The 13,770-nt window shown below is 41.2% G+C and overlaps 1 protein-coding gene across 1 annotated transcript in view; it reads left to right on the forward strand.

Annotated features, from left to right (window-relative positions):
* Positions 1 to 8,727: 8,727 nt before the first annotated feature.
* Positions 8,728 to 13,770, forward strand: part of LOC311237326 (alpha-(1,3)-fucosyltransferase 7-like) — a 148,847-nt gene continuing 143,804 nt past the window's right edge. The window contains exon 1 of the mRNA XM_084325145.1: positions 8,728 to 8,840. The gene's annotated coding sequence lies outside the window, so the exon portion shown is untranslated. The remainder of the gene's footprint in view (positions 8,841 to 13,770) is intronic.

Below are 13,770 nucleotides of genomic sequence, written 5' to 3' on the forward strand. Positions count from 1 at the left end.
CGGAGGAAGCACGTGGTAGCCTCCACTCTCCCAGACTGACTGTGGGGGGTAAGTGCGCAGCGACCAGGAAGGGGATTGGGAATTGGCATAACGACTAACATTGGGATGGGAGAAAATCGGAGGAAAAAGATCAATAAAAAGAAAAAAGAAAAAAACACCCCCCCTCATCTTCCAACTTAGCTGGATCCTGGTCAGATGATAACAAGTCCTTCGCCACCAGGAAGATCTCATCATAGGAAAGATGGAGCAGTCCTTTTTTTATGGACCAAGTCAGTTCTTTACGGGTACTGTTGTCAGCCATGATGAACACTCTTCAGACGCTCTGGATACTTGTGTACTCCCCGCTCTGCTGAAGTGTAGACTGTAGACAGGTACCCTGGACTAGCGTGGTCCACAGCTCTGATGATGTATCTCGTTTGTCCACAGGTTCAATGATCTCTGGATTGACAACCTCCGACCACTATGGCGCCAATCCCGGAACGAGCCCCCATGAATCTGTTACAGGTCTCAGGTGTGAGACCTGAACAGATAGGATTCTGTTTATAAACAGACGAAATAAGGAGACAGAAGATTGTTATTGTTTCCCATTGGCTTCCTGTTACAGAATCCATTTATTAATACATCGGAATCCAACTCTTTTGGTATAGATATCTCAATTAAATAAAGAACAATTGCAAATATATATAACATATATATATATTTAACCGTATCACTCATTGTAAATGAATGAGGCAAATGAAGAAACAGTATAGCAAACAATAGAGGCATCAGGTAATTATACCCCAATAACATTTGTAAATATATATAACATATATATATTTAACCTTATAACTCATTGTAGATGAATGAGGCAAATGAATTATAACATATATATATTTAACCTTATAACTCATTGTAGATGAATGAGGCAAATGAAGAAACAGTAAATATATATAACATATATATAATCATATAACTCATTGTAAATGAATGAGGCAAATGAATAAACAGTATAGAAAATAATATTCCTCTAACTGTACAAAACGAGCAGCTATGATGTTCGTTTACACCTGTCCTGCGTGCACAATAACCAACTGCGTGTTCCACTGTTAGCAGCTAGCTAGGTGACTGACGTGTTCCACTGTTAGCAGCTAGCTAGGTGACTGCTAGCCAGCATCCACATTTTCCTCATCTACAGACATCTGTCACGAAATCATACAATAAACAATGTCCACATCCATATCATCGCTCCACATACACTCTGTGAATGTTTCGAGTGCCTATCTCATGTCACTGACCTGTGGAGACAGAAGATGGTTATTGTTTCCCATTGGCTTCCTGTTACAAAATGACGGGAAGCCACACTCGCAGAAGTAATAGGTACAGCTCCGCTGTGGGCTGTGGCTTAAAGTGGAAATGAAGCAGTGCGATAAATACATATTCATAGCATCACATTAGTATTTAGATAAGCCACAGAAGAAGTCACGTTATAAAAATAAGCAGTTTCTAAGAAAAAACGATTTGTTGTGTACATTTCTGAAGCATTTAGCATTATGGGCGCGGCCATTTTGTTGCTGACGTCATACCGGGGGTTGGGTGTATACACTCTGGTTAGCTGCCTATATTGAATGGGTCAGTCAGCAAATAAAATGTTGCCTACAAAACAACGGGACCGCGGTGGTTCTGTTTGTATTGCTCCTGGCTGTTCAAACTAATTTTACCATGTGAGAGAGAGGAAAGTTGGTTAATTTCCACAAACTACCAGTGAAAAAAACAGTGTTGTTGACATGTTGGCTCGGGCTGGCTGCACTCAGGCGGCGCGACCAGCCTGTTGGACAGGGAAGGAGGATCTGCAGAGAACACTTCATTGCCTCGGATTATGTTGTTGGGGTGGGATGTTTGTCCAGAAGACCACTAATCAGCTGAAGCCGGACGCGGTTCCCTCGGTCTGCTGAATGCTCCGCGACGCTGGTTGAAGTGGGTCTAGGTAGCCAGCAGGCTGAATGCTCCGCGACGCTGGTTGAAGTGGGTCTAGGTAGCCAGCAGGCTGAATGCTCCGCGACGCTCCGGTTGCTAACGCTAGCTAGCGAGAGCTAACGCCGGGCCCCGGCTGGTGCCAACTAGCTAGCGATCGCTCCCGAGAGCTAACGCCGGTCTGTCTGTCGAAGACCGAGGGAACCGCGTCCGGCTTCAGCTGATTAGTGGTCTTCTGGACAAACATCCCACCCCAACAACATAATCCGAGGCAATGAAGTGTTCGCTGCAGATCCTCCTTCCCTGTCCAACAGGCTGGTCGCGCCGCCTGGGTGCAGCCAGACCGAGCCAACATGTCAACAACACTGTTTTTTTCACTGGTAGTTTGTGGAAATTAACCAACTTTCCTCTCTCTCACATGGTAAAATTAGTTTGAACAGCCAGGAGCAATACAAACAGAACCACCACGGTCCCGTTGTTTTGTAGGCAACATTTTATTTGCTGACTGACCCATTCAATATAGGCAGCTAACCAGAGTGTATACACCCAACCCCCGGCATGACGTCAGCCATGACGTCAGCAACAAAATGGCGGCGCCCATGTTGAAAACAGGGATATTATATTATATTTTTCAGACAAATAAGATAGATTTCACATTTGATTATAGAACCCTGTCTTACACAAGGTACACAACAAACAAACTAGGATCACATTGCTCACTGCTTCATCTCCACTTTAAGAATCCACTGCCATCTGCTGGCTAAACTAAATAGTCCCTTAAAGGTGCATTATGCATAATATGTATTCAAAACAAATAAAAACACTGTGACCACATACAGTATGTGTGTCACATATATACAGAGAGGGAAATGTGTAGGTATATTTGTGTAGGCGGGAATGTTTTGGAGGAGGGACCCAATCTCAAGGTTAGTTATTTGTAAATGTTTACTTTATTTATTTATTTTGTCTGTACTGTCATTTGTACTGTACTGTACTGTCATTGTATTGCTGTTGGCAATAAAGTTAAAAAAAATTAAAATAAAGGTTGTAATCTGTAAATGTATTTGATTTTACTGTAATTTGACAGTAAGTATTTGGCAACCATTGATGCCAGACATTTACCGTTTTCTTGCAGCTTTTTTTCTTACAGTGTATACTTCCTCTCAGCCGCTATCAGAACCCGTCTTTGTTCTCACTGCATTTGTTAGCCATGGACTGGGTGGTGAACGGCGGGCAGGTTCCTTTAGTATTAGCGTAACATACCTACTCTTACTAGTTACGCTGCTGGCCAGTACGACTCACTACCAGTCTTTATACCTGTATCACTGTACATATTAATACTACAACTCTGTACATACATCTGATTAGCACTATTACTCAGTAGTACTGGTTTATATATTTTATACCCAGTTTAATCACCTGTATATTGTTTATTACTATTGCACTTTACTGTTACATTTGCACTCTGGTTGGATGCCAAACTTATTTTAGTTGTACTGTACTTGCTGTAAAATGACAATACATTTTAATCTAATCCAATCTAATTTAATCTAGTCTGTATTGAGTTCATTGACACTTCCCACAAATGGTACATGACAAATGGTACATGAGATAAAAAAAAAAATTGAAAAGGGGCTTGGCTTATGTCTTATCACTTTCATGAGAATGGAACAGATGTACAGCACAGTACCTACATGGTTCTAAACTATTCAAAGGCTATGAGAGTATCAATCTTCAGGATGTGATCATTCCATGTGTTTGGGGAACAAAAATAAAAGGCCACCCCCCAAAGACCAGAAGCTGCATGTGGATGATTTGAATTGCTATACAGTTTCCTCCAGTGTTTTGTAATCGTCCTGTTCACAAGGTTGAGAGACGAAAAAGAGGAAGAGAGAGGTGTGAGAGAGACAGAGAGAGAGAGAGAGAGAGAGAGAGAGAGAGAGAGAGAGAGAGAGAGAGAGAGAGAGAGAGAGAGATTGATTTAGATTTTTAAGAACCTTTATTTCCAATAAATAAAAGGACATTTTATCATTTGTCAATCAAACATATTCATACATAGACACTATTTAAATCCTCACAGAAACAAGGGGTTAAAACAGAGCTGCTTATCAACAACCGAACAAAGAGCTTCATTGAAGCACCAACGCGTCAAAAAACCCTCAAAATCAGTCATGAGTAAATAAAACCGAAAATCGACTGTAATTCGAGCTCGTACCAAAGCCTTAAACAATGGCAACAACTCCCCACCTGAACCATATTCAATTTGATTTTTCCGACTTTTGTAAATTGACAATTTAGCCTGTCCCACTACAAAATTCAACAGCTCCCATTTCATTGCATTTGTCCTTTTATAACCAGCACCAAAAATAAAAGCAGTTTTACTCCAACTCTCCCCACATTTGACAAACACAGATTCTACAACCTCAAAAAGTACTTCAATTCTTTTACACTCCAAGAAACAATGGAAAATAGACTCTGGTTTGTGACAAAAAGGACATTTGTTAGATACTGTTGGATTTAACTTGGAGACAAAGCTATTGACTGCCACTGCTCCCTTCAGTATCCGCCACTGCAAGTCTCCTGACCTCTTATTCAGTGGTGCTTTATATAACACCCTCCACACTGGTTTACATTCCTCCTGCACATTTAATTTCTCTCTCCACACAGTGTCTGTTTTCCCACTCAGCATTTTTTTGTTTAGAGCGTGCACACAGTATTTATACATTGCCTTCCCACTCAACATGTACAAGTCTGTAGATCCATCATTTTTGTAATCCAACAAAGGTCCCATCAGTCCAGTTTGATCTATTTGGGGACTCAGTTCAGGAAAAGGATCTCTTGCATCAGGAATGTCTGTTCCACTTAGATATTCCCGTAACATGTCCCACTCCTGATTACTCAGTCTTTCAGACCACGCATTCAAAAAGTTCCTGGTTTGGCGACCCGACCTCAGACCCATCAGAGAGGACACTTCTTCTGTGTTACAAAGTCCGGGCCCCGCTGCATCCACTATTTGTTTCAGCTTTACTGCCCCAGCTGAAACTAAACGCTGGGTGAGACCAATCCTGCTTTCATTCTGAATGTCCAATCGGGCCCCATAGATTAAATGCTCCTCCAATAGCCAAAACAGTGAACTTGTGGGTTCCGTTCTGCTCCATTTAAACAGCATCCATGTTTTAAAAAGTCCTTGATAAAATGGAGTCAAATCACATAAACGTATAAAATGACAATCCAACAAAAACAAAGACACATCAAATTTCAAACCTTGTATTCTCCTTAAAATGGTGCTCATTACCGGTTTCCATACCACATCCTCATCCCTTCCTGCAATATAGCGCTGGATGAATTGTAACCTGAAAGCCGCTTTCCTACTCTCCAAGTGAATCAGTCCCTGCCCCCCCTCCTCTTTCGGCAGGTAGAGCACACTCTGTGGGACCCAGTGCAAACTATCCCAGAAGAAATTTACCATGATGGACTGTATTTTTGATAATAGCCCAGCAGGGGGCTCCATACATTGTAATTTGTGCCAAAGTTTTGATGCCACCAAGTTATTAATTATCAATACTCTTCCTCTGTATGACATATGTGGTAAAAGCCACCGCCACTTTGCCAAACTCCCCTCCACCTTCTCCACCATTCCCTCCCAATTCAGCTTTACAGTCTGGTCATCTCCTAAATACACTCCCAAGTATTTTAGACCTCCCCTCTTCCAGCTTAAACCTCCTGGCAGCTTAGGGAGACCTACAGACCAACTCCCAACTGCTAATGCCTCGCTCTTTTCCCAATTTACCTTTGCAGCTGAGATTCTACCAAAAGTTTCAACAATACAGCCTAACCTGTTTACATCCTCCTGACTCCTTATAATGACAATAATATCATCCAAATATGCAGACAAATTAAAATATGCATTAAAATCAGGTAAAAACATCCCATCAATACGTGAATGAATATTGTGCAGCATTGGTTCAATAGCAAGTGTGTAAAGCATGCCAGACATCGAACATCCTTGCCTTATGCCCCGAGTGGTTTTAAAAGGTTTACACAATCCACCATTAATTTTCAGCACACTCTCAGCGTTCTCATACAAAACCATAATCTTAGCAATGAAACCAGGGCTGAGGCCGAACCTCTCCACAGGTAACGGTGCTCAACCCGGTCAAATGCCTTTTCTTGATCCAAAGAAACCAGACCAACATTTATGCCTAATGAATCAGAGACTTCCAAAAGATCCCGAATCAGTGACACATTGTCAACAATAGACCTGCCGGGCACACAGTATGTTTGTGTTTTGTGGACGACCTGGTCCATCACCTTCCTCAGTCTATTGGCCAGAGCTTTAGACAGCAGCTTGTAATCCGAGCATAGGAGCGCCACAGGACGCCAATTCTTTATCTCCTGAAGATCACCTTTATTTGGCAGCAGAGCCAGAACTGCCCTCCTGCAGCTCTGAGGCAAAAAGGAGTCTTTAAAACTTTAATTAAAAACGTCCAAAATATCCTCTTCCAGCTCAGTCCAGAACGCTCTATAAAACTCTGGTGGGAGTCCATCGATCCCAGGGGCCTTCCCTCCCTTCATGCCCTGCAATGCCACGCCCACTTCCTCTGCAGTTAGAGGACCCTCCAGCTCTGTGTTGATCTCTTTTGAGACTCTGGGCAGCCCATTGCAAAAGGAGTCAAACACCTCTTCATTTTCAACATATTCACTTTCAAACAAGTGAGAATAAAACTCCACAGCTCTCTGCCGGATCTCATTGTCTTCAGTCAACAGCTGTCCTGTGGCTGAGCGCATAGCATGAAATAACCTGCTTTGTCCGTTTTTCTAAAACTAAAAAAAAAATACTTTGACGGAGAGTCCATTAAAGCAGCGCTCTGAAAACGGGACCGAACCAGCGCCCCCTGCACTTTAGTGCCCAACAGATCTGCCAGTATGGCTTTTTTGGTACTGAGATTCTCAACACAACCTCTGTTTCCTGTGGATCCTGCAGCAAGCTGCATCTCCACTATTTCAGTCTCCAAATCTCTCATTTGGCAATGTCACGAGAGACGTTGAGAGTGTACTGTTGACACAACTGCCTTATCTCCACTTTGCCACAATCCCACCACTGCTTTAATGATTCAAAATCATTTTTTCTTGTTTTAAAAACTTTCCAAAAAAATACAAAATACTCTTTAAAATTAACATCTAATAGCAATGCAGTGTTAAAATGCCAGTATGCAGATTTATGTTTTACTTTTGAAATAAAAACACTACAAAACACCATAGAGTGGTCAGAAAAACCCACAGGGATTATTCTGCACTCTTTAAAAATGCTGAGATGGTGTTTGAAGCAGTAAAATCTGTCCAACCTGGCCAAAGAAATGATATTCTCCCTGCTCTGGACCCAAGTGTACTGTCTGTTTTTCCCATGTATTCCTCTCCATACATCACTCAAACTGTGAGCCTCTATCATCTTTTGTATGGCTCTCTTTTTTTTTTTTTTTAAACTTTGACCAGTCGGCTGGTTCTTTTAGCGTTTATCGCTTTTTCTGGTCAAGCATGACCGACAGAAACAGGTTGAATGGGGTATAGATCGGGGGAAAGACACTCTGAGAAAATGCGGCGAGTCCGGGAGTCGAACTCGTGTACCCCAGATCCGTGACGCGCACGGTTGTCCCCGACGCCGAAATAGCGTCCGAGGTACGCGGTGAGCTACTGGAGCTCCCCTTGTATGGCTCTCTTTGAAGGGCCATGAGGTTCACAATGATTCCTGTCCAGCTGATCATTTTCTGTACAATTAAAATCCCCTCTTAAAAATAAAACATCATCAGGTTCACACTGGCTTAAAACCACACTGAGTTCACTTAAAAACTGAACTCTGGCAGGTCCTAAATTTGGAGCATATACATTTATAAATATAATATTAAAACTCTCATATTTGGCTCTGATCACCATCAATCTGCCCTTCACTATTTCCTCTACATTATACGATGTTGGCAGAAAATTCCTGGAGAAGAGTAGTGCCACCCCGCCACTATTCCTACTCAAATGACTTAGCACAACATCTCCATCCCATTCTCTCTTCCAGTCAGTCTCATTCAAGGTATCACTGTGTGTTTCCTGAACTAACATTATATTGATGTTCTTCAACCTAACAAGTTCAAACAAAACAAAAAAAACAAAACAAGAAAAAACACACAGGAACCAGCCTGTCCTAGACCTTTGTTTCACCATCATTGAGCATTCCTTTTTTTATATTCTGTATTATTTTCTTCAGTCTGAACCCCTCCTTTTCAGTATAGCCTCCCTTCTTTCTGCTTCTCAACTGTGAGTTGACAGAAGAAAAAAGAGCCTCTTTATCAGAGAAATAATCTTCAATTTCATACTTCTTGTTCTTTGTTACTCTCAAGAAATGTTGAACCCTTTTTACATCATATTTTTTCTTCCCCTTCACTTCACTTTTTTGTGATTCAGACAAGCTCTGACTGCCTTCACTTTGGTCATCCTCTTCCTCTTCCTCTCCTTCGTCCTCCATACTAGAGTGACAGTCAACTGACTCAGAATCTGACTGCTCCTCTGGTTCCCTGACCTTGTTTGCTGTTTTCTTTGCCTGAGAACAGCCCTCTTTATCATTTTCTTTTCCTTTTCTTTTAGTAGCACTAGGGACTTTGAAAGAGAGAGAGAGAGAGAGAGAGAGAGAGAGAGAGAGAGAGAGAGAGAGAGAGAGAGAGAGAGAGAGAGAGAGAGAGAGAGAGAGAGAGAGAGAGAGAGAGAGAGAGAGAGAGAGAGAGAGAGAGAGAGAGAGGGAAACAGAGTACCACCAGTACCATTGTGTGTCCGTTTAGTTCTGAGAGAGACAAACTGAGAGGTCCGGTATGATTTTTGATATGACCCAGCTCTTCTACATATAGGTGAGTGTGCATAAGAGGTGTTTCCTTGTTTTTCCATGTATTGTGCTGTCAATCTTTACTGTTAACTGCTAATCTCAAAGTCTCGACTACATTGAAAATGAATGAAATGAAAGAATGAAAGTTCTATCGAGAATAAATAAAGGTTTGAATTAATTGAATGAATCACATAAGCAAGCTGGGCCCACAAGTTCAGCGCATGCAAAACGACATGTATGAATATATGGAATTTATTTCACTGTTAAATTGATTTACTTTATTGTTAGAATTTAGTTTTGCCTCTTTTTTAATATGTATGTATAACTAGCATTTCAATCTAAAATATGATTATATGGTTATTAGGTTTTTCATTAAATATAAAATGTGATTTTCAAGGTTTGCACATTTTGTACAATGCAATGGTCGTGAGTCGAAATTTCCCAAGTGGGAGAATCTTTTTTTTTGTCAACCTTAACCTAAAACATAATCTTTATTAATCTGTGTAGTAAATATATATAGCTCTCCCCCTGTGGTATACAGTATAGTTGAGAGGAAATTACTTGCATGTTGTTATTTTACATCTGAAGTTTCAAGTGTCAAGTTTGTTTGTTGTTTCTGTATGAGCCCCTGGGAGTGTGCTTCATACAGTAAAAAAATAAATAAAAATAAGTAAAAAAGTTATTAAGAAGTAGGTAAAAAGTAAGTAAAGGAATGTTCAAGTTCAGAGTAAATGGGTAACAGTGAGGTACAATGCATAAATGAGGTACAAAACTTAGGGTAAGGTGCAAATGAAGTATGAATGTAGTGCAAATCTCTTTAATAATAGATAAATATAATTTAGTGTTAAAGTGTCTAAAGTTAGTAAAGTGGGTGTTAAGGTGAGTGTTTGTTTAAAGTGAGTGTGTACATGTGGATGTGTGTGTACATGTGTGTGTGTACATGTGGATGCGTTGTTCTGACCAGGATTGCGTTCCTTTCTGCTCCGGTGATGCATGCGCACATTGAGTCTGATGTATACAGTGAACAGGTCTATAGACAAGCAGTAGGATTTTGAAGTCAAGTATCATTTTGGATAACTAGTGAATATATTAGCTTCTGTTTTGCATTAAAAATAGAAACATAGGATAGGGTCATCAGTATTTTGGAACTATTGGGATATGGATTTCACCTTTATTTTATTTGATTATATATAAATTTTTTGCTTGATACAATTTTTCAAATACTGTTTAAATATTTCCTATGTCAAATATACAGAAGCCCTGAGAAAAACAAATCTAGTGATCCATTTTTAAGTTTGTTTATCTCAATATAATGACTTTTGCTTAACAGCACTTTCTCATTTACTTCCATTGTGTTGGAACTTGTGCCACAACCAAGGTTGCGACAACCAAGTGTTTCGACAGCCAAATGCTGCCAACGCGGCCTATAGATCGAGCCAAGCATGATTCAATGCACCAGCAGCCTTCATGGCTGTTCAGAGGCTGTAATGTTTTTGCGTGAACTTTGGATTACGTCACCTAAAGTGGGGAGGTCAAACGTTTTTTCTGCCATCACCGAAAATATGTTTTGACCTACCTACCTAAAGACTGCAGTGAAACGTGAAACATTCAAGGTGAGAAATAGGCAATGCAGGTGTTGAAGCATTGGGTACATACTGTCGGTTCAAATAACAAACTCAGCAAGACCGACGACTTTTCAGTTACAGTGGGTGACAATATTGTCACAAGGAAAGATGAAATTACCTACCTGGGCTCCATCCTAGAGGCTAATCTTTCCTGTGACAAAATGGCATCCAATGTAATAAAAAAAGTCAACCAACGAACTCGATTCTTGTACCAGATCTCCTCTCTGGTAAACAAGAACACCCTGAAGACTCTGGCAGGAGCACTCATACAAGAGTACTATGACTATGCTTGCACCTCATGGTACCAAAGCACCTCAAAGGCGCTAAAAACAAAATTACAAACATCTCAAAACAAACTGGTCAGACTACTGCTTGACCTTACTCCTAGAACCCACCTCACCCCTGCCCACTTTGACAACCTAGGATGGCTTAGAGTAGACGACAGAGTACAGCAACTTGCAATGGGCCTGGTCTACAAGATACACTACACGACCAAGGTACCCATGTACATGTCAAAATACTTCCCAAAGGTCAGTGAATACCACGATCACAACACCAGAGGGAGCTCCACAAATCATGTTAAACCCAGATTCGGCTCAAACAAGGGACTAAACACGTTTCGCAATTATGCCACATCAATGTGGAACGCCCTACCCAAAGCTGTAAAGGAATGTGAATCACTACCCACTTTCAAAAACACTCTCAAAGAACACCTACGGGAGACTGCAATTCTAAACTGGCCCATGTAAATGTCCTAACCCAACCCCCTCCAATGTACAGTAAATGACCAAGTATGGTTGTCAATATTCCAATGTACAGTTTTGCTTGTACAGTTGTACTGTGTTCCCCCCCACCCCTCCTGCCCAACCCCCCCCCCCCCCCCCCCCCCATCCACCGAACCACCTCCAATGTACAGCCCCCCCCCGCGGGATGATTCTGACCGGCCCGCCAAAGATTACATGATAATAATTTTTTTTTTTTTAAATAAAAAAAAAAAAATTTTTAATATATATATATATATTTTTTTTTTAACTTTTTTCTTTTCATGTCAACGTTCACACGCACAATTGAGCCAAAAGTCACTCAATTAATGACAGATTTCATTGATAAATTGAGGGAAAACTTTGCAAGTCGATTTGATGAATTTGACATGTCCAGAGAATTGATGCATTTTGTGAGCAACACATTTGCCAATGTAGCTGCTATTTCCACAAAAGGACAAGAGTTCCTTGCATCACTTCACATTAATGAAGGTCTCCTGCAACTTGAAATAATTGAGCAAGCATCATCTGCTCTGAAGCAGGCACTTGAGAATGAATCCACCACAACATTTTGGATAAAGTGTATTCATGTCAACACATTCCCCAAAATAAAAACGCTGGCAATATCTGTGCTAACAATGTTTGAATGAATGAATGAATGAAAACTTTATTTAACAGATTGCAGAATGGGTACAATACAGTACGGCTCAATACATACAATTGTTAAGGGGATGCAGACCTGAGAAAGACGTTTGTCTTGTTTCCATCAGGGTCCCCCATTTTCAATTCGACATACATGACATACAGATAGTCAGTACTGCTACATCTATACATTTATGACATACCAGATTTGCAAATACAGTACTGTTTGTGATACAGAAGGAGTCAAGAAAAGGGAGTATATACATTTGACGTAGAAACTGTACATTGGAGGAGGTTGGGTGGGGGGGGTTGGGTACATTGGGATATTGACAACCATACTGGGTAATTTACATTGGAGGTGGTTGGGGGGGGGGGGGGGGGGGGGGGCCGGGGGGCACACTGTATAAACAAGTAACACTGTACATTGAGGGGGGGGGGGGGGAGACACTGTACAAACAAACACAATTGTACATTGAACTCAACATACAACATTTGGCTCAACATACACCTGTGAATCCAGTTTCTCTCACATGAATGCCATTAAAACAAGAACCGTGCCTCCTTGACAAATGAGCATTTGCATCACTGTTTGCGGGTAGCCCTCACTTCCTATGAACCCTCTTTCTCTGCCATTGCCCAGTCAAAGAAGTGCAATCTCTCTCATTAGATGTGTGTATGTAGGCTAGGCCTGTCTGCCCCCCACCCCCCCTGATGTTTGAGAGTTAAGAGTGGACAATAAGTGCTAATAAGATGCTGTGATTTGCTGTTGTTGCACAGACATGAAGCACTTTTCATAAGCTCAGCTGCACTATAAATGTGTTTTTTTGTTCAAGTGTTGATGTTAGAATGTTCAGATGCACATCATGCACTTGTTTGTTTTTTATTTTATATTTATATTGAAATGTTGAAGAGGAGATGTTGCAGTTGTTGCACAATCATAAATGAAGCACTTTTTGCAGGAGATGTTGCAGATGTGGCACATAAATGAAGCACTTTTTTTGAAAAGTATACTACTTTTGCAATGTAGTTAAATAAAAGTTGTGAAAATGTGGTTGTGTGTTGTGTCAAGTGTACATATATTCATAGCACGGGGAGGCGCCGTGGCAGTCCGGCTCCTGGCCCCTTGGGTTTCTGACAATGTGGCCCCCTGAACAATTTAGTTGAATAGCCCTGTCATATTGTGACATATATATGTCATGTCATTGTGATATATATATGTCATGGTGTACCGAAACTGAACACCAAAACCATTTAAAGAGAAGAGGGACGATAGACCCCCCCCCCCCCCCCCCCCCCCACCCCCCCCTCCAATGTACAGTCCCCCCCCCCTGTAACACTTCCTCCGGTCCCGGTGGGCTGATGCCGATCTGGCATCAGCTCACACACCAACTCATTGTTATTTATTGTCAGTTGTGTTTGTTGTGTTATTGTTAATGGGAGGTACTTGTGAATATGAATGTCTGAGTCCTGGTCCCACAGGACCAGGACCGGAGGAAGTGTTACACCCCCCCCCAACCCCACCCTACCTACCCAACCTCCTCCAATGTACAGTTTCTACGTCAAATGTATATACACTCTTTTCTGGACACTTTTTGTATCACAAACAGTACTGTATTTGCAAATCTGGTATGTCATAAATGTATAGATGTAGCAGTACTGTCTATCTGTATGTCATGTATGTCATATGATGAATTGAAAATGGGGGACCCTGATGTAAACAAGACAAAAGTCTTTCTCTGGTCTGCATCCCCTTAACAATTGTATGTATTGAGCTGTACTGTACCCATTCTGCAATCTGTTAATAAACGTTTCAATCAATCAATCAAAGCATACCTGGGAAACCTTGTTAGCCACTTGGCATTGGGAGCAGACTGACTGACAGTCGATGGCGGTTGATAGCTGGTTATTTAAATGCCTTTGTAGAGAG

Source organism: Notolepis coatsorum (assembly GCF_963971535.1).
Source record: "Notolepis coatsorum genome assembly, chromosome: 11".
Classification (NCBI taxonomy): domain Eukaryota; kingdom Metazoa; phylum Chordata; class Actinopteri; order Aulopiformes; family Paralepididae; genus Notolepis; species Notolepis coatsorum.